Consider the following 22,464-nt stretch of genomic DNA (forward strand, 5'->3'; position numbering starts at 1 on the left):
CTTGCTGGAACTTATGGGATCCTTTAAGCACTTTGTATTTACTTCAGAGGTTCTGGAGTCACCTTTTCATTACCATGAGACCTCGAAGTGCTTTAGGGGAAAATAGAGGAACTTAAATGCGATAAAAGGGTTATTGGAAGATCTTTTAACATTTAAGTGGTTCCTGGAAGATCTCTAATGTTAAAGCCAGCATCTGGAGGAACCCAATGGTTCAGTGAGGCCCGAATTAGATTATTATTCTATTATTATTATTATCCTATTATTATTATTATTATAGGCTACTTAAGTTTGATTCAGTATACATACCCAGGTGAAAAAGACGTACTATTAAATGTATTAAAAATGTACTTGAGTGTGTTTTTAGTAGACCTACTACAATACAAATATAGCCTACTTTAATGCATTTTTATTATTATTATTATTATTATTATAGGCAAGTTTGATTCAGTATACATACCCAGATGAAAAAGATGTACTATTAAATGTATTAAAAATGTACTTGAGTGTGTTTTTAGTAGACCTACAAATCAAATATACTTTAATGCATTTTTAATACATTTAACAGTAACTATAGTCTTTTTCACTTGGGTAGCTTACATATATTTAGTATAGGCCTATTTTATTAAGTCATTTAAACCTTAAACAACAACACTAAATAATAATAATATTATATGAAGAAGAAGAAGCAGGAGGAGAAAAGTGTTTATTCTGTCACGAAACTGCTGCTATTCCTCTGCTGTCGTCGCTTCAGTGATCCTCGCGCTGCTCGCGCGCAACAGAGCTCAGCTGATCGTCATCAGGAAAGTAACGGCTCCTCTCATCAAAGCTTCCGCCGTTTATTCGGCTCTCCATTACAAGGTTTGTAAACTCGCCAAATAAATATAAATACAGAGTCTACTCACTATATATTTAAACACACATATATATATAAACTAAATTTATTATACATTACTACGTTTTTACAGTGTTTACCACTCGTTTATTTCACAGTATCTGGTATGAAGGTTTTAGCCGCGATGCTAACTACGTTGATCTAATGAACAAATGGATATGATTGACTTATTGTCTTAGATTGATTTAGTCATTCAATTCAACATATTTTGTACAACTGTGTCTTCAAATTGCTGATATAGCCTAACTAATTTAGAAAATTCTCTGATTCTTGGCGTTTGTTATGAATAACAAAAACAGGTTATAGTTTGCTCTGTTTTTGTTTAGCCTAACTTTACTACAGGTGCCCTCATTCTCTCAAATACCATTTTAAAGCCATTTACTGGTCAATAAATATTATGTTGTGAATAATCATCTTTGTTCTTTTGTTTCCCCAGAACAACCATTACATTTCTAAAATAATCTGAACATTTCAGTGGCAACATTGAATTACAGTAAGTTACCTGCACTACATGCTGTACTTTATTACTATGAACTTTCTCTGTGTGAAATTGTATTGTTTGACTGTGTACTTGTGTTTTTTAATCAGTTACTCTCTGAAAATCTTTTCTCATGATCTCAAATCTCATTCATGTTACTCAGAAAAATAATATCACAGGTTTGATTCACAAAAAATGCTATAGACATTTTAACTCTGAATTATAACTTCAAGTTTAGTCTTTTTCGGCAAAAAAATAAATAAATAGGAAAAAGCAATTAGGCTTCAGAAGACTTGCAACACAACCCATAACACATGAGTTGTGAACTCATTGATTATTTTTAGGATCTTTTCTGGGACATTTTTGGAGCTTAACCATTTTTACATAAATTGTTGCATTGAATTGAACTAGACAAGAGTACATAAGAATGGTTTCATGAATGATTTACACATTAGTTTTCTGCTTGTGTTTCATGCAGTGAAATTGAATGGTGACTGGGGTCGCATTATGCCTGAGATCTGCTTTTGGGTTCCACAGACAGAAAGTCAAACAGGTTTGGAACGTCACAAGGCTGAGGAAATTATTTAAATTTCACAACTATCACTTTAATAACATTACTAACAGTAAATTTTGTACTTTGCAGGGATCTCAGTAAGCTGAAATACAAGTTTGACCAAGAATAAAAATCCTCCTGTAGACCTGAAAATCATTGAAGTGCCTGGACCATCCACCAGAAAAGAGGAAAAACAAACGGAAAACGATGCTGTACTTTTTCACTTTTCCAACTCTTTAAGTACCTCACACCAACTTGGTCCCATAGTGACATTTTTGACCACAAACGAAATTGCTGATCGTGTGAATTCATATTGAAATGACTGAATTCACCAGTGAACATTCACAGAACAGATCATTTTACTGCACCTTAAATCTGTTTCGGGTCGAAGCCTCTACTTCTACTTCCTCTATCTTGTTTCATGAGAATACTCAACAACCATTTATGAACACTGTTGATTCAAGTCACACATTTAAGCTTTTCAAAAGCCATAGTGTACATTACAGTCTCCAGTCTAACGGCATCCCAGACTTAAACATTTTATGATTCAAAATAGCTGAATAACTAACCATCAGAGATTTCGGTATAGAGATAAAGGTTACAGCACAATGAGTGTATATTAGCACTGTTGTTTGTTTTTGGCATCTGATAGAGCTTTTGGACTTGGAAACAGTGATGTCAGACTAACCATCGGACTGAAACACAAATGTTTTAAAGTTAAGTATGATTGACATTTTTAATTAGTTCAAATGTAATTTTTTTACATTGATTTATTTAGTGGAACATATGTGTTTCCATGCATTTTGTTGAGATGTCTTTTCTTGTTTATCTATTGTATATACATGGTTGATTATTCATGTTGCTTATGCATTATACTATTTTTTTGTGTAGTCATTGATATTAATCTGTAGTTAGCTTTTTTCCCCATGTGCATGGAAGTGTATGTATAAAAATGAATATCAAATATGTAATAAACAATTCTTATTTTGTATTTGGTTCAATTTGTTTATTATAATAGATGTCAAAGGTAACCATAGTAACAACATGAAATTAAATATTTAAAAAAAATGAAATTTGGTTCCTGGAGGCACCCAAAGTGGTTCCACACAGTGCCTAATATAAGAGTTCCTCAGGAAACCTGTGTGGTTCCTCAGAGAACCGCCCCTTTTTAAAGGGTGCCTAGAGGATCTACAGACGGTTCCGCCGGTGTGGCGAAGTGAAGAACCCCAAAAGGTTCCTCCAGGCACCTTTTATTTTTACAGTGTACTTGGACAGTTTGTGAAACCCTGTATTGTTTTCAGACAGTTTAATATAACTTTCAAAAAAGTCTAGTACAAACATTACGGTCACTCATTAACGACAGCTGTCACAGTTGCTAGGAGACAAGAACAGTCCTCCATAGGCAAGACCGTCTCATTTAACAACGCTCAGTCCGACCTTCGCAGACTTCGAAGGCGGGGCCTTTGAAGTCCGAGTCCTTCGAAGGATGGAGCCTTTGAATTGGCACACAGCCATGGAAGCTGGTCAGCTGGTTAATAAGCTTAGACCAGATATAATCCATGTAACGTGTTCCAAAACACAGCTCAAGCTTGATTTTCCCAACAGGGGAAGCCTTCAAATACAGATAAGGGGTTTCACAGCAACCACCAATGCTGATATTCCTTTTCCTTCAGGTACATTTATGCAATGCAAACCTGGGTGACCTCAGCAATGTAATCCACAAGTAAACAAACAAGCCAGATAAATGTGGGAAGATACAGTGAAAAGCTTGGCACACCACTGGCCACGCACTGAACTGCATGTTTCTGTAAGTATACAGTACAAGCAGCACCACATTCTATTCCTGTAGCACTTGCTGTGAATACAATACGTCATTGAGGGTGCAGCCTGGGAAAGAGCTGGTGGAACAGTGGCCCCAGGACTGAATAGTCTGAGGTTGAGGGGATTTTAACTGAGGGGAAGTCTAACTCCCGACCAGGCCTCACCCTGACGAGACATCTCAAATACTAACAGTGTGGTGAAAGGAAGGCTAAAACTTGTTATAGGACATTTTGGGGTTGGGAAGCAAAGGACTTGCTCTTTCCAGTTGTTCACATGCATGCATGACTTTAGATTTGTTTTACTAAATGAGCATATTTATACGTTTTTGAGTAATATCAAATAGCAGTGCTAATAGTTATAGTTATTAGTTAAAAGTTAATACATTGGTAATTCATTGGTAGCATTGCTACACTGAACATTTTTTGTACTGTTTTCCAGTACCACTATCTAAGCATGCTTAAATCTATGCACATTTACTTAAGAAGCAAAATTACTTATTAGATTTTAAATCTCCCACTGGGCTAATAAACTTAAAGGATAGTTCGATAGTTCACCCAAAAATAAAAAGTCTGTCATCATTTACTCACCCTCAGGTTGTTCCAAACCTGTATGAGTTTCTTTCTTCTGTTGAACAGAAAAGAAGATATTATAAAGAATGTTGGTAACCAGAGAGTTGACACCCATTGGCTTACCAACATTCTTTAAAATATCTTCTATTGTGTTCAACAGAAGAAATACATTCATACAGGTTTGGAACAACTTAAGAGTGAGTAAGTAATGACAAAACTTGGTGAACTATCCCTTTAATTTAAATGAAAAAAAAAAAAATTGTAGATATTTCTTCTTGTTTTAAGAGTAACGTCACTTTATTTCGATACATTTTTCAGATTTATTATTATGTCATTTTGCTTTTCAAGTAAAGGTAGATATTAGAAGTGTAAAGTGTAGATATTTTTTTCACTGAAAATCAAGACAAACACACTAAGCAAGACATTTTTAATAGCTTTTGAACAGCAAAACTATAATCTAAGTAGTGTGTTAGCATTCTCACTTGTTATTACATTTAACCTGAACAATATATCAATACGATAAAGTACACATATACAATCATGCCATGTGCCATATTTTCTGTCGGCTGTTCAAAATCAGAACTAGCAATGTCCAATTTGTTAATGAATAACTTTAGCAAATCACAATTCAGTTAAAATCATTCCGGACTGAATCATTCAGATCTCTGCGGCTGCATAAACTACCGAGTTTAATTATAAATGGCATTTATTACATTTCATACTTATAAAAATATGAAGCAGCTTAAATGTAGCAAACTAAAGCAATTTTTTTTTAATTAAGAATTGATTATCAACTTTTTTTAATGTTCTCAAGAACTATATATGCTAAAAAAAGTTTGAGAAAACGAGAGAGAAAATAAAGAAGAACAGAGAATGAAAAAGTTTTTGGTTAGGTTGCGTGCAACGTCGAGAACTGGTGGCTTCTTGGGAGTGCATTCTTCTCAGACAGCATCATTAGGCATAACGAGTGTGGCCTGGGAGACGCGTTCTATCAATAAAGTACCAGAGACAAGAGGCAGACTGCCAAAGCTTGCCCAAAGAGAGTGGCTGAGCTGTGGGTGCAAGCAGTGGCTGGAGGCTGGCCGATATAGCAGCATCCCAGGGGGGTTCGCTTGGAAACAAATCCGGCTCTCGCAGCCTCACATTTCCTTACTCCTTCCTCTCTTTATGACTCAACCGTAGATGTACAAGCAGAATCCTCCAAGATATGTTTATAATACCACAAGGCAAACCACAGTTTGGTTTTAACCACCGTACATGTGCTGAAAACACACATAAACAGCTTAGCGAGTTGACAGGATGACAACAAAACAACATACGTAGCAATAACATCAAGTAGTGAAGTGAAGAGTGAAGGTCTGATGAGGCCTTCGTGAAAGATGTTCTCCTGGCTTCGAGGAGCTGCTGGCAGTCTGCTCATTGCTGTTCAAGCAGCGTGAGAGAGCAGCTTTGATGACAGACCACAGAGTAAATTTCCATTAATCTAAAAGCAAACTCAGCTACAGCCACTGCAAAGCCGACCACAGAATCCCTCAAAAGTTCCAAAAAGTGTCTAAAAAATCAAAGCGCAGATGGTATATGCTAAAACGGTGCAGCTGTAGTTGATCATAAAAAAAAAATTCCCTCTAAAAAAGTATCTGAAAAGGGGAAATATGCAATTCAGTGTGCACTGTTATTTTGCGATATAAGCATAAGGTGCATCACGTGTCCCTTTACTGGCACACATACTGTCGCTCAACTAGTTGAGCATGGCACTTAAAACGCAAAGGTCATGGGTTCAGTTAAAAGGGAATACACATACTGGCAAAATGCACACCTTGTATAAATATAATGTGAAAGAGGAAATGGATAGTTCAGCGAACAATGAAAATTCTGTCATCATTTACAGTATTCACCTCACGTCATTTCAAACCTGTAGGACTTCCTGTCTTCTGTGTAATACCAAAGAAAATATTGTGAAGAACACAATATTTGCCTCCCCCCCCATTCCCCATCCACCATCCCCCGTACAATTAAAGTCAATGGGGTCCAAAACAACAACATTGGACCCCATTGACTTTTCATTGTAAGAAAAGAAAAAAAAAGTTTTCAATATATTTTCTTTTGTGTTCCACAGAGAATAGAAAGCATATACAGTTTGGCACAACATGATGTTGAGAAAACATCATTAAAACTTTCTTCATAGTTCTCACTAATTTCTTTTTATTTTTTTATACATTTTGTCTGAAATGCTGTATTTCAGTGCATCATTCTCTATAAAAGTGTTCAAAGGAGACCTTTGAAAAGTAAAAAAACAAAACAAAAAATATCCTATGGACTTTTCTACTGATTGTCAGTGTTTGTTGAACTCATCCCTATTCAACTAATAAACACACACGCACAAACACTCTTGCCTAAAGGCAGAAATTTCGACACACAGACAGACTCTAGTCTGGAGACTGTGCACAGAACAACAAGAACAAATTTTATAATCAGTTATATACAGCTACTTGGCAGCACAGTAGAAAGAGAAGAGAGATCATATTTTTCCATGCTTATATAACTCTGCTGGAGAATGGTGGAGGAGGAGGAGGGGGAGGTAAATGAGACTTTGCTGAAAGTTAGCTCAGACTCTGAAACTGAGAAAAAGTGGAGCAAAGAGATGGCGTGAGAATCTGCTGAGGAAAGCAGCCCCAGTCTGAGATCTGCCTGGGGGCCCTCTAATGCCGTCTTTCCCTTTTCTCTTCCTCTATCCCTCCACCGTTCTCATCTGGTCCTGAGGGTCAGGACCATCACAATCCCCTTGACTGTTTCATGGAAGAGGTACTACTCTCATTATAAAGTCTGGGACTGTTCTTTTTTTCATGTGTTTTAACCACACTAACAAAGCCCTAAGCATAGCGCTTGCCTTTTCGTTCGTTCACTTTAACTGCATTACAGTCCTTCAGCTCAAGGGTTTCAGAACAGACAGCTACTTTAAATGATCTACTACATTCTGTAGCTGACAATGAAGAAGCCACTGGGAAGTTCTGCCCTGCATCTGTGGCAAATTTGAATAGTTATCCCTAGGGCTATCAAATTTGACACATTCATTTAGCTCTATTAAATATCACAATAAAACAATTAACACCTCAGAATGCCCCATAACCAATATGCAGTTTCAGTGAAAAGGGAACTGGAGCTATACAGGCTTAAAGTACCATTTTGACAGTCCACCGTCAGCATATCATCTGTAATAAAAAAATAAAATATTAATAAATGAAATGTATTAAAAATATATTAATAACTAATTGTCAAACACTATCGTTCAAAAGTTTGGGGTGAGTAATTTTTTTTTGCAAGGATGCATTAAATAAAGACATTAATAATGTTATAAAGATTTATGTTTCAAATAAATGCTGTTTTTAACTCTATATTTATCAAAGAGTTAAAAATATTAAGCAGTTTTCAGCATTGATAATAATAAGTAATGTTTCTTGAGCACAAAATCAGCATATTAGAATGATTTTTGAAGAATCGTGTGACACTCAAGACTCGAGTAATGGCTGCTGATAATTCAGCTTTGCCATCACAGGAAGGGATTATATTTTAAAATACATAAACAAATCAAATCATCAGTCCTAGTTTTTTAGAGATGCCCTACCAATGCATGGAAAACATATGTATGTTTAAGATCCTCTTTGGGAATTCAAATAATTTAAAACAAAATCCAATCCATCCTGCGAGAATCTTGACTGCAGATGCTCCCAAAATGCCAACACTCAAATATCAATTGCCACTATAAAAAGCTATGTCCCAAAGCTTGCAAATAAATTATATCTGCTTTCTCAGGGAAGACACAATCTTTGTCTCTGTCTTGACTCATGTGGGTTTCTAAAAGGGCATATCTTTGATAACACTCGACAAATCGGCCCTGGGGTTCTTCATTTGATAATTATCAGGTAATGTCATGGATGTAATTGGCACTCATTAGAGTACAGTAACTCTTTAACTCTCAGCCCTTCTGAACTTTCATTTTAATGACACACACACATTCATACATTTGTGGCTGGGAGGACTGGGACCTTTGCGGTGAGGGGGGTTATCATAATTACCACTATAATCAGTTTCTCCACCACCATGTTATCGTTTCAGTAATTATTCGGGTGCTAATCGGGATTTATAGTAATTAATCATATATCAACATGAGTCTCTCCATCAATTAATGTAAATAAGCAATCGTGTGATGAGAGGCAATTTTTCTCTGTTGCTTTCTAATCTTTTTTTTTCTTTTTCTTGTGGTCTTGGGGGTTAGTGAGGGGGCTTAAGGGCCCTATAGATATTGTACTCATTTACCAGATTGGATTATTTTATGAGATCTCAGAGGCTAATAATTGGTTAGCCAAACCCACAACTCATGAAGTACATTTCATTTCAGTTTAGATTAAAGATGGGTGTAGTACTGTATTAAATTTAATTATTTATTCAGTTTGTGTGTTAATATTAAAAGATTAGTCCACCCCAAATGAAAATGTATTGTTGTTCCAAACACGTATGCCTTTTTGTCTGTTTCTCACGCAAAGCCATGGCTTCAGAAGACTTAGCGAAAGAGATGTGTGGCCAGTATAATACATATGTGTGTATGTATATATATATATATATATATATATATATATATATATATATATATATGACTTACAAACAAATAGATGGAAAGCATGGACATGAGAAAAGTGAAATACTGTGGGAGATCTTATCTGAGTTCACTTTGCCTGACAATCACAAATTTTGCCCTATAGCACTGGTTATAAAAGGTCAAACATTTTACCAGCGGAAAATATTGACAATTTGTATTGATGTTTGATCACCAGGTGGCTCACATTGATAGCAACAGGAGTCAGATTGCATTTATTCATTACTTTTACAGAGTTTTGGGCGGGAGACAGGAAAACCAGTGTAATAAAATGCAATCTGCCGAGCAATGCAACACCAAATATTCCTTTAATGATATTCTTTCATTTGTGTTCGATGTTAAAATGTGAAATTACATCAGATAATCTTAAAACAAGCCGTAGTGCAAATGAGGCACAATGTTATTTTTAATCTTCTAAGTATCTTGTCAAGTAAATGCAACTTTTATATCCACCCAAACAAAGCGCCATGGCATCCAAAGGCTTTTGCTAACCTTAATGCCTATGAGCCAACCAAAATGATTATGTATCTTTTGCTTTGGATCTAGGGACATTCAAGGTTGTCCTGCCATCTTGACTTGACATCTGCTCTTGGTCTGTCAGGTCTGGATCAGAGGCTGAAGACTGAGGCATCTTTAATTGAACTGAGCAATTGTCTTCAGCCAGCAGGTCTCTGAAGCAAAGCGGTTTCAAAGGTAATTGGTACCATTTAAAGAAACATGATTTATGAAGACAGTCAAGCAAGGCTAGAGTCAATCAACAACTTGTGCAGCTGTTTTCTAACAGATTCCGTCAAAAAAAAAAAAAAAAAACACTACTCGACATATTATAAACTTTATCTGAATATTAATTGGAATGATGATATGCTCAGCAGTAGTCATAACTGATTATTGGCTACTGACTGCTGCTTGGTTTTAAATTGTTGATTTACATGACAGGGAAAATGTTTTTCCTCTACACGGTGTATAATGAAGTGTGTAGAAATAAAAAAGAAAAGAAAAGAAATAAAAAAAGAAAAGAATACAATAATATACAATTAAATTAAAAAATAAAATAAAATATATTAAAAAATAAAAAATGAAAAGAACAATGCAAGAACAATGATAAACATAAGATTCTAAGGATTGGAAGCCTGGAACACATAAATTATGATTTGTCATAATTATGACAAAATATATGATATTATTGTTAATTGCCCAAATTTGTGCAGTACAATAATTATAGGTTTCTGTCCTTTAATTTGTCATTTTTAAAAGCACCCACCCCCACCGGTACTTCTGTACCTTCTGTATCAGGTGCTGGTGCAACATCTGTACTGGAAACTGGCGCAACAGTACAGCCACTCTATGTTAGTCTGGAGCCCTGCCTAAAGACATAATAATCATTAGACTATGTCCCGGCATTTTAATTATGAACCCATAATTCATCATGATATAAGGTCCTGCACCTTCTTCTAATAACTATCAACAGTCAACATGAAAAACTGCCCTGATTGGATTCAGAAGGAGCCTCTTTCAATTTCTTAGAAATGAAATCCAAACTCATTAGCACAGGGAGAATCCCTTTAGCCAACCATGCAGAATTCCCCTATAACAGCCAGTCAGATTAAGACCCCAGAGCAGGCCTAAGACCATGCACCATGGAGCTCCAGTGCTGCCTTGCTAATTCAATAAGAGAGCCTTGAGCTCCTAGATCTGTAGCCTTTTCCAACACTAACTGCATTTGGATTTGCATTACAATGTTGCAACCGATGTCCAAAGAACAACCATTTAACGCAACCTCCAAATCTATATTCATGTGCATGTGAATGTTGAAATACTGAGATAAGCATCATTTTACTCAATACACCGTAAAAAAATATATAGCAATTTAACTGTAAAAGACTGTAAAAATGTGACAGTAAAATCCTGTTAATAGTTTAACAGTGAGTTCCCGTACTATATACACACAAACACATGTACATGCACGCACTCACACGCACACACACACACACGCACGCACGCACGCACGCACGCACGCACGCACGCACGCACGCACGCACGCACGCACGCACGCACGCACGCACGCACGCACGCACGCACGCACGCACGCACACACACACACACACACACACACACACACACACACACACACACACACACACACACACACACACACACACACACAGGTAAATTATATTATGCATTGCATTACATATTATATATTTCATATATACATAGACGCCACAGGCAACAGGGAGCCTCTTTTGAATTCATATTTGTGTTTTATCTCTATAAAGGCAAACGATCAAATGACAAGAAAAAAGAGAAACAAATAATTGTACCTTTGTTTTTTGTTACGGTTTATGAGAAAAAAAACATTTCATATTTTTGAAGGCAACAGTATATTCCATTGATTAAAAAAAAATTGGTTAAATATAAACTAATTTATATTAAGATTTAACTTTATATTACTTCGTTTACTTTTAAATTCAGAAGTGTATTTAATAGCACATTTATTGCTTTTGTAAATAAACATAAGATAATGATAAGTGTGAAATTTTGCTGGTACTGTTAATGGCTAATGAAATTTTGATATTGTGTAAATTTAAAGGGACAAGGGATGAAAATGAGCCAATCCGGCTAAATCTGGTAAAAAAATAAATAAATATGTCCTTGTATTATTAATGTGTATTGTCCCTAATTAAATAAACCAATACACAACCAATAATCAATAAACAATTTAGGCCAGTTTATTTAGGCAAATAAACTGGCCTAAATCCACCCTGTCCTCAACAGGCTTACACAATAAACAGAGCAAGACATTCTAAACTCTAGGACTAATTGATACATGGCTGGGTGTGCTATGTACTGTACAACAAAATAATGGATAGGATATTCTTCTAGGCTCCTCATGAAGTGAAGCCCGCTGGGGATAAAGTGTCTCTGTTACATCACCAATAAGCCATTCAATAAAGAGTATCGTGTTGCACATTCATGGCAGAAGCTGTTGGCGATGTCAGACCCCACAGGGAGAGGTTTTTATTTTGAGCTCAACTGCTTCTGTGATGCTAAATCAGCACACTGCCTCCCAGGCCTTTGTGCTTAGTCCACATCAGAAGAGAAGAGGCTCTGTCAAGAGTTATCTTACAGTTCTTACATAATCACATCAGCAGAAAGCATGCACTGCTTTCAATAATTTCACAGGTGAGGAAGCTTCTGTGTGAAATGTGTTTGCATATAAAAGCACTACTGTGTTGCATATTAACTGTACTACAGTGGCCCAAGTAAACCACACTTTAAATGCATGTTTTCTTTTGCATGTCTTTGAATTATTTAGCGAAATAGGAAACCAAGGTGCCACTATTAAAAAAAAAAGAAAAATATAGCTCAAACACTTTAAGAAATCTATTTCATAAAAAGTTTGTTAGGTTTAAAATGATAAAACAACATACCGCACACAATTTGCATCTTAAGCAACATTTTCAGACATTTTACTTTCAACTCAACTTTCAACTGATTTCAACCCAGCAGGATTGTCATCTGAGGTGAAAACCTCTGAGCAGAGTCATGGCCATTTGGTCATATCCATGTTATTGGTGTGTGTGTGTGTGCGTGTGTGTCTGAGGACAGCAGGTATGAGAGAGACAGCTGGTCTAAGCTAAGGGCTGTATGCCAGTCTGCCAGATATGACCTCATGCCCTCGCTCCATAACCAGGATGAGATGTGCATATAAATTTCCCTGAATGTATACCAGACTAGTTTTACTACATGCCAGGTTTGATTTATGCTCTAGTCTATACCAATATACAAATTTTTCCTTTTTTAATTTAAAATAATAATAATAATCAAAAGCGCTTTGGTGGCCATAGGTCTATGAAAGCGCTATATAAATGCAGTCCATTTACCATTTACCATATAAACGAGTGAGAGTTAACAGATGAAATAAGTACAAAATTGTAATTTATTAATACAATTGAACTATACTACACAGTGATGCATCCAAAAAACAAGATATAAGCTGCATTGGCATAGCAATACCAGTGTTTCTCACAGGAATTTTGGTAAAACTGTGGTGGCGGACCTCAGTCTTTCTAGGGGGGTTTGGGGGCATGCACCCCCCCCCCCCCTTAGACAATTTTGTGCATTTTAATGTTAAATTCATCAATCTGGTGCAGTTTGAGGGTTCAAAATTAAAAGCTCCAACCCATGTTCAGTGTGCAATATAAAAAAAAATTTCAAACCGCTTTTAGTAACAGTGTCTGTCTATATTACTACATAATAATAGTTATAATATTAATCTCATGACAGTAGCCTAATAGCCACACAGCAAAATCCCCAGAGTAAAATTAACTCTGTTCAGAGAACATTTGGTCCCTCTCTACAGAGAGTTAAAATAACTCTGAATCAGAGTTAAAGTTAATGAGATACTTAAGTGATTAATTAAGTGATGATTGGGCATTAATGATGAACATCTGCTGTTAACAAGTCAGCAGAGGAGGATTCAACAACTCCACAAACAGCATTACCAGCTTCACTTATTACTAACCAGGGGTGCGTTTCCCGAAAGCATCGTTGGCCAACTATGGTCGCAAGTTCATCGCAATGTCCATTGAACTCTATTGGTAACGACGGAACTTGCGACCATAGTTGGCCAACGATGCTTTCGGGAAACGCACCCCAGACTGACTTTATTTCTGGCAGACATCTACAGAAGGTCTTATTAAGAATTAACAGAGGTTTAGATGTTGATGATTTATTGAAAATGTATGATTACCATTATAGTGATGAGTGTTTCCTTCAGTTGGGCAGTTTGACTCTTCTTGCAAGTTTGTGGTTTTTGTAACAGCTTTTACTAAAACATGTAATTTGTTACAAAGAAAACCAAAAACAAAGATGATCAGGTGATATAGTGTTTAACAGCAGATAGTAAAGTAAAAAAAAAATGAGCTTATATCGTCACTGTCCAAAAGTGGTCATTTGATGTTAATAAATTATATTTACTAACAATACTCTCTTGCTACAGATTGGACATTTTGAATTTTTAAAATACATAATAGGGAATTTTTTTTTTAAACAAAGACATCAATAATCAGCTTATGAATCTCAACAATGGTGACATGCTTCATGCTGCAATGCATGCTGGGAGCCACAATAGTATAAAACTCATGGCTCCCAGGATGCATTGCGGCATGAAACATGTTACCATTGTTGAGATTCATAAGCTGATTCTTGATGTCTGTGTCTTAGAAAAAAAAAATCCCCTATTATGTATTTAAAAAAATTCAAAATGTCCAATTTGTGGCAAGAGAGTATTGTTAGTGAACATAATCTATTAACATCAAATGACCACTTTTGGACAGTGATGATATAAGCGCATCATTCTACTTTTTGTTGTTGAAAACTAGATCACCTGAACATCTTTGCATCTGGCATTCTTTGCAACAAATTACATGTTTTGGTAAAAGCTGTTACAAAAACCATAAACACTCAAAAATATAAGCTAGAGTCAAACTGCCCAACTAAAGGAAACATTCATCACGATAATGGTGATCATACATTTTCAATAAATCGTCAACATCTAAACCTCAATTCTCAATACGAACTTCTGTAAACGTATGACAGAAATAAAGTTAGTCTGGTTAGTAATAAGTGAAGCTGGTAATGCTGTTTATGGAGTTGTTTAATCCTCCTCTGCTGAGAACTTGTTGACAGCAGGTGTTCATCATTAATGCCCAATCATCACTTAATTAATCACTTAAGTATCTCATTAACTTTTACTCTGTTTCAGAGTTATTTTAACTCTCTGTAGAGAGGGACCAAATGTTCTCTGAACAGAGTTAATTTTACTCTGGGGATTTTGCTGTGCATATATTGTAAAACAAATGCACTGAAAAATAAAGAAAACTTTATATTTAGTTTTGTACTAATTTCTATACTTGAAAGAGATCAGCACATGATCTTTTATTTTGATGGAAACTGCATCAAGCTTTTATTTTGGCGGAAAACATGGATAAAAACGCGTCTCATTAAATTTCTGTAATCGTCAACTATGCAGATGTGGAAATAATGCGTAACTGGGTTATGGGTTCCTACACTCATGACATAGCCTAAGTGTTTTGAAAGTAGTTCTACTTACCGCGGAGTGGACTCTTTCTCATCCTCCTCATATCCTCCTCATCAGCCACTAGAGCTGATGAAGGTCCTGCTGCTGCAGAAAACATTTATATTTTGACACATTTTACAGCGTCTGCTATTTCTATTACACACTATTTCTCTGCACATTCCTTTCGTTTCTCTCAGACTATTTTTTTTGACAGATACACACTTGACACTGCACGCTCATTCAAAGCCCAAAGGGGGAGGTTTTTAAAGCTGTGATTGGGCCAGCCCAGTGTCAATCAAGAAAACAACCAATGGGCCGCTGATCTACGCGTTTCATGGGCCGGTCTGTCAGTGGAAAAAAAAATAACGCTTACTTTTTTTGACCAATGCATTACACCGGCACAAACCCAGCGCCGCCTATTAAACAAAACAAAACGAATGGGCCGCCGATGTACGCGTTTTATGGGCCGTTAAAAAAAAAACAAAAAACAAAAAAAACTATGAGATGTATCGGCCCAAAAAGCACGTCGGCCCACCGGGCATTTGCCCGGTATGCCAGATTACCAGTCCAGCCCTGAATAATAGTCATTTTTAACATTTGAGCATATGAAAGGTGAGTAGTTTTACTACTACAACCATGGAATCATGTCTAAAAAACTATGGAAGTGCAAATGGTTCCTTTTGGTGTTTCAACTTTTTTGACTGGTCGACATTTAATATTACAGGCTAACAACAACTTATTTCCCTAAGGTAAAACTAAAATATGATATCAACAATTTATAAAAAGAAAAACGTCATCAATATCAAATACTCAAACTGCATAAAACCAGTATTACTACTCCTTTGAGAGCAAATTTCATTACCCATGCTCCTTCACTAGGGGTCAGGGGAATATATACAGACCACACTTGAGGATGTATGCATGTGTGTATGTGTGTTTATGAGGTTGTGTGAGCGAGGTCTCAGGGGCTCTGTGTGTGTATGCGTGTGTGAGGCTGAGATGTCATTGTGTGCCTGTTTCCATCTTGCCACCCTGACCATTACGATCCCCCGGCAGCCTATAAACCTTTCCCCCCGTGAGAGAAAAGGTGAGGAAGCCGTTTTATTGAAATGTGAACAGAAATTAGAGCTGTTTCTACACATCTCAGCTCAGGACAATATCAGGGCTCATTTCACATCTTCATACGGGCTAACCTTGACCCCCTGCTCTAAGGGATTGCTAAAGGCCCATAATGTCACGCCATTATTCTCTGCGGGCTAGAGTGAGATGGTATCTGCGACAGTGCAGATGACCTGATAAACTGTGCTGCACACACTGCTCAACCACATAAAAGCCATAAAACCCCAGCCCGAGGCTGAGCCTCATAAATCACGCCGCATTAGGGCCTCAGTCACAGCGGACAAAGTCTCCGCTGCTCATTTATGCGACGCTGATCTGAAGTTCTCGTGCTACTCATATCTTGCTAGATTGTCTTTCATCTCTTCACTCTCTTGCCCCTCTGCCTCTCAGATAACACATGTATGTCACGGCAAACATCTTTTGACAGCTTGCTCCCATCTCACCCTTCATCTCTTCACATGCCAGTTTCTGACACGCTCACGTGATAATGTCAAACCCAAGGCTCATGGGTTTTAAGGCAACTTCCTGTCATTTATATTTTAGGCTTCATGTACTACAGGCCAGGGTTATTATTGCTAACTAAAACTAAAACTAAATTATGCTAAAATCTAACTTTTGTTTAGCTTGTTTTTAAAGCAATGCAAAGTTTTCCTAACAGTTATTAAAATATAATGTAATGTAAAGTTAACTTGATGAAACATAGAAAAGTAAGTATTTTATGTTCTTCCCCAGTGAGTACGGAAAATTCAAACCGAATCTGTACTCAAATTGAGCTTGACACGCTTGCACTTCTCTTAGTCTCTCTCTCTCTCTCTCTTTCTCCCATTTGCTCGATCATCCACACATTCCCAGTGGAAAAGAGTTATACAAGGTCTTGTACTTCAAAATGTAGTGCTAAAACTGGAAGCGAGGCAAAACAAACAGATGCAACAAATATATACATTAGAGTTGACACATGCTGATGAAACTGACTGGAAACACCCTGAAAGCCGCAGATGGTTTGGAAATTTGCAATGGAACACACAAGCCTCATCTATGACTGACCAAAAGGCTAGGAGAATGTTTTATTTTATTTATTAAATCTAATAAGCACATGCATGGATACAATTACAATAAAGTACCATGGTATTAGCTTAAATTTTGCCGATTTTATTTGCCAAGCCTTTTTTTTTTTTTTTTTTTTTACTTATCCCAATAGAAATATATTAAAATATATAATAAATTATAATAATAAATTATACATAGTTTATAAAACTATACAGACATGGAGGAATGGTGGCATTTAATGGCAAAACATTACTGATTGTTGTGTAATTATCGACCAATTCTTACTGATACTACCAGGACTTGACAAAACCTAATGTGTGTTGGTCATTCAGATCAATTTACCTAGCTGACAAGTTAAAAAAGTTAGTAAAAAATAATTTCACAACAAAATGTCACATGTTTAAGCTAGCTTGCAAGACATTAAAACCATGTAAATGATCAAAAATGGTAAGATATAGCACTATAAGATATAGTGACTTTCTCAGACTGCATTATACAAAAAGTGTTTAGTATTTCCATTATAGTACACGTGTACATAAAAACTATTTATAAAATCAAAGTCTCAACACAAAAGACATCCGATTGGGGACGACAATCACTATGTCCTTTGTATCCCCAAAATCACATTCATTGATACTTTGCTCTTTCCTGGCACATACTTAATTTCCTCCGGCACAGGGATTTCTCTTTACCAAGTTGAAACTAGGCTGTTTTTTCTCATTTCTTTTCAGCCAATTCCCTTTGTTGGCAAAGTGCCAGTGTATCTGCATATGACATTTATGCATGTGTGCGAGTAATTTGTTATATTAATTGGTCCGGATTGTCTCTCCAACTCTGCCCCTGAAGAGACAGAGCAAGAAAATAAAAAAAGAGGAGGGGGAGAGGAGGGGAGAGAAAGAGTCAAGGTCGAATAGCTGTGTGTTAGGATTTATAAGCTTTTTATGGTGGTATAAATTCTTCTGTGACATGCACTTACTCACATTCACAAATGCACAAACACACGCTTACTCTTTTCATGCACTACTGTCCACTGGACCTTTTATAAATCTGTATGCGCAGTTGTTTGCAATCAGAATGTTAGGAAATTGTTTCTTTTGTCTCTATGTAAATCTGATCAAATAAACCCATGCGTACAGCATATGATGTCATGGCTGCGCAAACACATAATTGGATGAGAGGCAATGAAGTAAGTAGTAAGCTGACGACTGCGGAAGCGATGCAATTCTTAGTTCATTAAGTGCGCACACAAAATTTATACGTAAACATACACAAATTAAGTACGTACAGTCCATGCTAAGCAGTCTGCATGGTAATGAGCTTTGCACTTCTTAAAGAGACAAACCCTGAGCTTGCCCTAACACATATACTGACCTGGGGTCAGTCACCATTTACACAATCAGACCAAAGCTTTTAGAATTCTTAGCTAAGACCTTTAAACAGCAGCCTCACTGGTTATATCCATTCCTAACAATGTGTGTACCTGAAACGCATAATGCATTGATGGTTTTTGAGTCACTTTTTTATGGAAAACCTCTCATTCAAAACAACATATCATATGAGAGCAGCTAAGCTGGCAGAGAAAAGTTCATGTGTGTGTAAGTAAGATACACAAGATACATAAGGAGAATTACTGCCTCAGAACAACAGAAAGGACTATCAGGCCACCGTAAAAAGGATTTGTTTTGCATGAAAGCAAAGTTATTGTTATTAAAATCATCTGCTCATTAAAAAAAAAAAAAAAAAAAACTTGTGGTAGAGAAAAACACATGAAACTGACCTAGGGGGAAATAAGAACTGCTAATGCACAGCTACCGATAACAAGACAAACATAAACAGTAAAGTATCTGTGCCCTTGGCAGTGTTATACCAGGAAGCACGTTCTAGGGTTCTCATAAAGTGATGGTGAATAACTGCATCCTGCAGTGCCAAAAAGTGTTCTCATCCAATAAAATTATTGTAAAATAAACATTTAAAGGAAAATTTAGGCTATTTTGAACTAGCAGTATTGTGCATTTTACCCGTTCAAATGAAGCATTCATGCAGATGCACCACTAGATATATATTTCTCTTCGAATTGTTGCAGTATAGCACTTTAAAAATGTTAACTCCACAAATCAGAGTCTCTTTTGTCAGTGTTGGATGGTTAGTTAGTGTAGAACATGACAGTGTCAGGATTTTTATCTATGTGTAGAGGTTATTCCATCATTCCTAATGGGTGTAAAATATTGGGCAGACAGTAATGAGTCTTCTGGCGTCATGCCTGTTCTTTCCACACTGGCCATTTCGCATCAAATATTTGAGTAAGATTAGGTGGCATATCGCCAGAGGAAATGATTCACAATGTGTGATTGTGCGTGTGTCTATGGGGGTTTACTTTGCTAAAATTTAGGGACCAATTTATCCTCAGATGTTAGCTACAATCTTCGTTTGGGGATATTCAGGGAAAAACGATTCATAAATAAAGCAATTTTTTTAACTTAGAAAAATTGTAAGGCTTGGTTTATTAATATTAATTATGCACCATCACATAATTAATACTCAACAGTCCCAGTAGACTTTCCTGATTTAGGTCTTAAATGTAACTTTTTTTTTTAAAGTATAAACTTATATTTTGAAAATACCTGCATGTAATTACACTTATTACATTTGTAATTACACTGTTGACCGTTCCCTTACAGCTTAACCCACCCTTAAACCTACCCATACCACCACACCTGTCCCTAACCTTACCCGTATCCCACCTCAATAGCAGCAAAAGTGTTTTACAATACAACATGAACACAATACACTTACAATGTACTTATTTTTGGATGTAAGTACATAGTACTTAAAGCTATATAAAGTGGGATCAAAAATATTGTAATATTTATGTATTTATATATTTATACATTAATAGATAAATAAATACATTCTAAATGATATTTTATGCATTATTTATAATTTTTAAAATATAATATTTTAACACCCCTGTCAAAATTCTACAAAAAAAAAAATGCTACAGAACAGGTATTTAAAAAAAAACATAAAAAAAATACAAAATTATATAAAAAAAAAATACCTGACCATGACATTCTTATCCAGTTAAAGTTCATTATTAGATCATTGAAAAGAAAACAAATAAATAAAAAGTGAATATGCTCCATGTCCACAATTAATATTAAGAACCTTTCCTGTTTTTACAATGCAAATGTGCAAAGAATATAGCACAACGTCACACATCAGCTGTGGCAAATTTTTCTCCGGATCACCTTATAAACAGTAGGAAAACTAGCTAAACAGCTTAAGATCGACCACGTCATATTAATCAGTGCTTGATTTGCCCTGTGCTAAGAGAAGGCAGGGGATCCTTAAAGGAAGATTAATGTGTTTTAGAGTGCAACTGAGGCAACCTTAATGAGATTGCTATCTCTTTAATGAAGAAATGCTGTAATCAGAGAGAGAGAGAAAGCCTGGGAATGAGAGAGAGAAAGGGGGAAAGAGAGGGCATCTGCTCCTTAAGCATCAAAGCTCAGTTGAATTAGTCCATGGCGTATGAGGACTGCTTGACGCTAATACATGAAATATACAGTAAAAAAAGTAATCCATTATATATAAAATATCATGAATAGTTCAATTATTCATCATCTGACCTCATCTATTCTTATGTTAACTGCCCACTCTTAAGGCTTCAGCTCTACGACTGCCCATAATGACCAGGCTTGAGGCCTGTATGACCAAGCAGAATGCCAAATTTGAGCTTGTGCTTGCAAATGACCCTAGATGGATGAAGACAGAGCAAGGAAAAAAAAGGGCTGTGGAACAAAGGCCACAGAGTGAGCAGCTCAAAGATTATTACATGGTACATTGAAGCATGTGATTGTGTGCAGCTGAGAGGCTGCGGAAGAAAGCACTGGTCATTTTGACAGGGTCATCTGGGACACCGGGTCAGCCAGTGGGGAATTCCATGAGGCTGCAACATGACCTCAGGAGAGAACGTGTGCATGTGCGCTTGTGTATATATGGAGGTTAAAGTCAGTGCTTGAGGGCATGACCGAGAACAGCTTTGAGTGATGGGAAACAAAAGCTATAGGAGGGACAGAGAAACATATATATAGAGAGAAAGAGAGAAAGAGTGACAGATATAGATCGGACTTTTAAACACAACATCATGAGCACTCCCTCGGCCAAAACAAATACATTTTATTTATTTATTTAAATGTGCCAACTCAGCACATTACTAAATGAGAAAAATGAAAGAACTGGCAAGAAGGTGGTTGAGTAAAAAACAAAAGAGGCGGAAAAAAACAGTATGTCGAACAGCAACTCTGTCGATCTGTTTATGGCATATTGATCAGCTAACAGTGTGATTCCCCATCACAAACATACATAGCATACACAACTCTAAGTTATAATAATCCTCAATGGGAACCCTTTACAATAAGGTTATATTTGCTAACATTAGTTAATTCATCAGTTAACATGAACTAACAATGAAAAATACTTCCAAAGCATACATATAATACATATACTAATACATATTTAAAATAAAAAGTTGTATTTGTTGACATGAAGAAACACTGAACAGTTGTATTTTATTAACTAATGTTAACAAAGATTAATAAATATTGTGAGAAATATATTACTCATGTTAGTTAATCTTAGTTAATGCATTCGTTAGCTAGTGTTACCTCAATTTTTAATCACACTGATATAAATGTCATTAATACATTGTTCAGTATTAATAGAAATGCACATTTATTTTAGGGCTGATAATTATTATGCCATGGTCTATAACCAATAAATGGCCTAAATTAAAATTATGTACAACTTTGCCTAAATAAATGACAAATAAAGCACTACAAACTTTTAAAGTGAATAACCTCATCCCTATTTTGGCTTGTCTGCCATCTTTTAAACTGCAATAACATTTCACAATATTCCTGTTATGTTCGGTCAAATAAATGCAGCTTTGGTGAGCATGAACAGTAGTGTGCATTATAAAATGCTAGGTTTTAGAACGGAGCAAGACTCACACGTTCAAAATACTCTAAAATTTGCATTTCTTCTGTTGTTTCTCCATAAAGAAAAAGAACTGAAGTCCCCGGCAATGACAGAAAAACTACATAAGTGTGGTTGTGACCTTTCCTAAACTGTATTTGTCACACTCTTCTCTCAGCTTTCTTGTATTTGCCTACTTTCCGTTTCTTTTCCTCTCTCTCACTTTCACTCCAGAGCCCATGCTAACAGCCACAGTGAATCCATCAGCATTTGAC

At 36.2% G+C, this 22,464-nt stretch overlaps 1 protein-coding gene and 1 long non-coding RNA gene across 3 annotated transcripts in view; one reads left to right on the forward strand and one right to left on the reverse strand.

The window, feature by feature from the left end:
* The window catches only part of pik3r3b (phosphoinositide-3-kinase, regulatory subunit 3b (gamma)), a 190,893-nt gene that overhangs the window by 49,256 nt on the left and 119,173 nt on the right, over positions 1-22,464 (reverse strand). The gene's annotated exons all lie outside the window — the stretch shown is intronic.
* LOC308699804 lies at positions 778-2,912 on the forward strand. The gene is made up of 4 exons (XR_014031218.1): positions 778-858; positions 1,329-1,385; positions 1,849-1,923; positions 2,014-2,912. It is a non-coding gene; the product is annotated as an uncharacterized lncRNA (long non-coding RNA).

The sequence above is a fragment of the Scardinius erythrophthalmus genome (genome assembly GCF_964197995.2).
Source record: "Scardinius erythrophthalmus genome assembly, chromosome: 12".
NCBI classification, from domain to species: Eukaryota; Metazoa; Chordata; class Actinopteri; order Cypriniformes; family Leuciscidae; genus Scardinius; species Scardinius erythrophthalmus.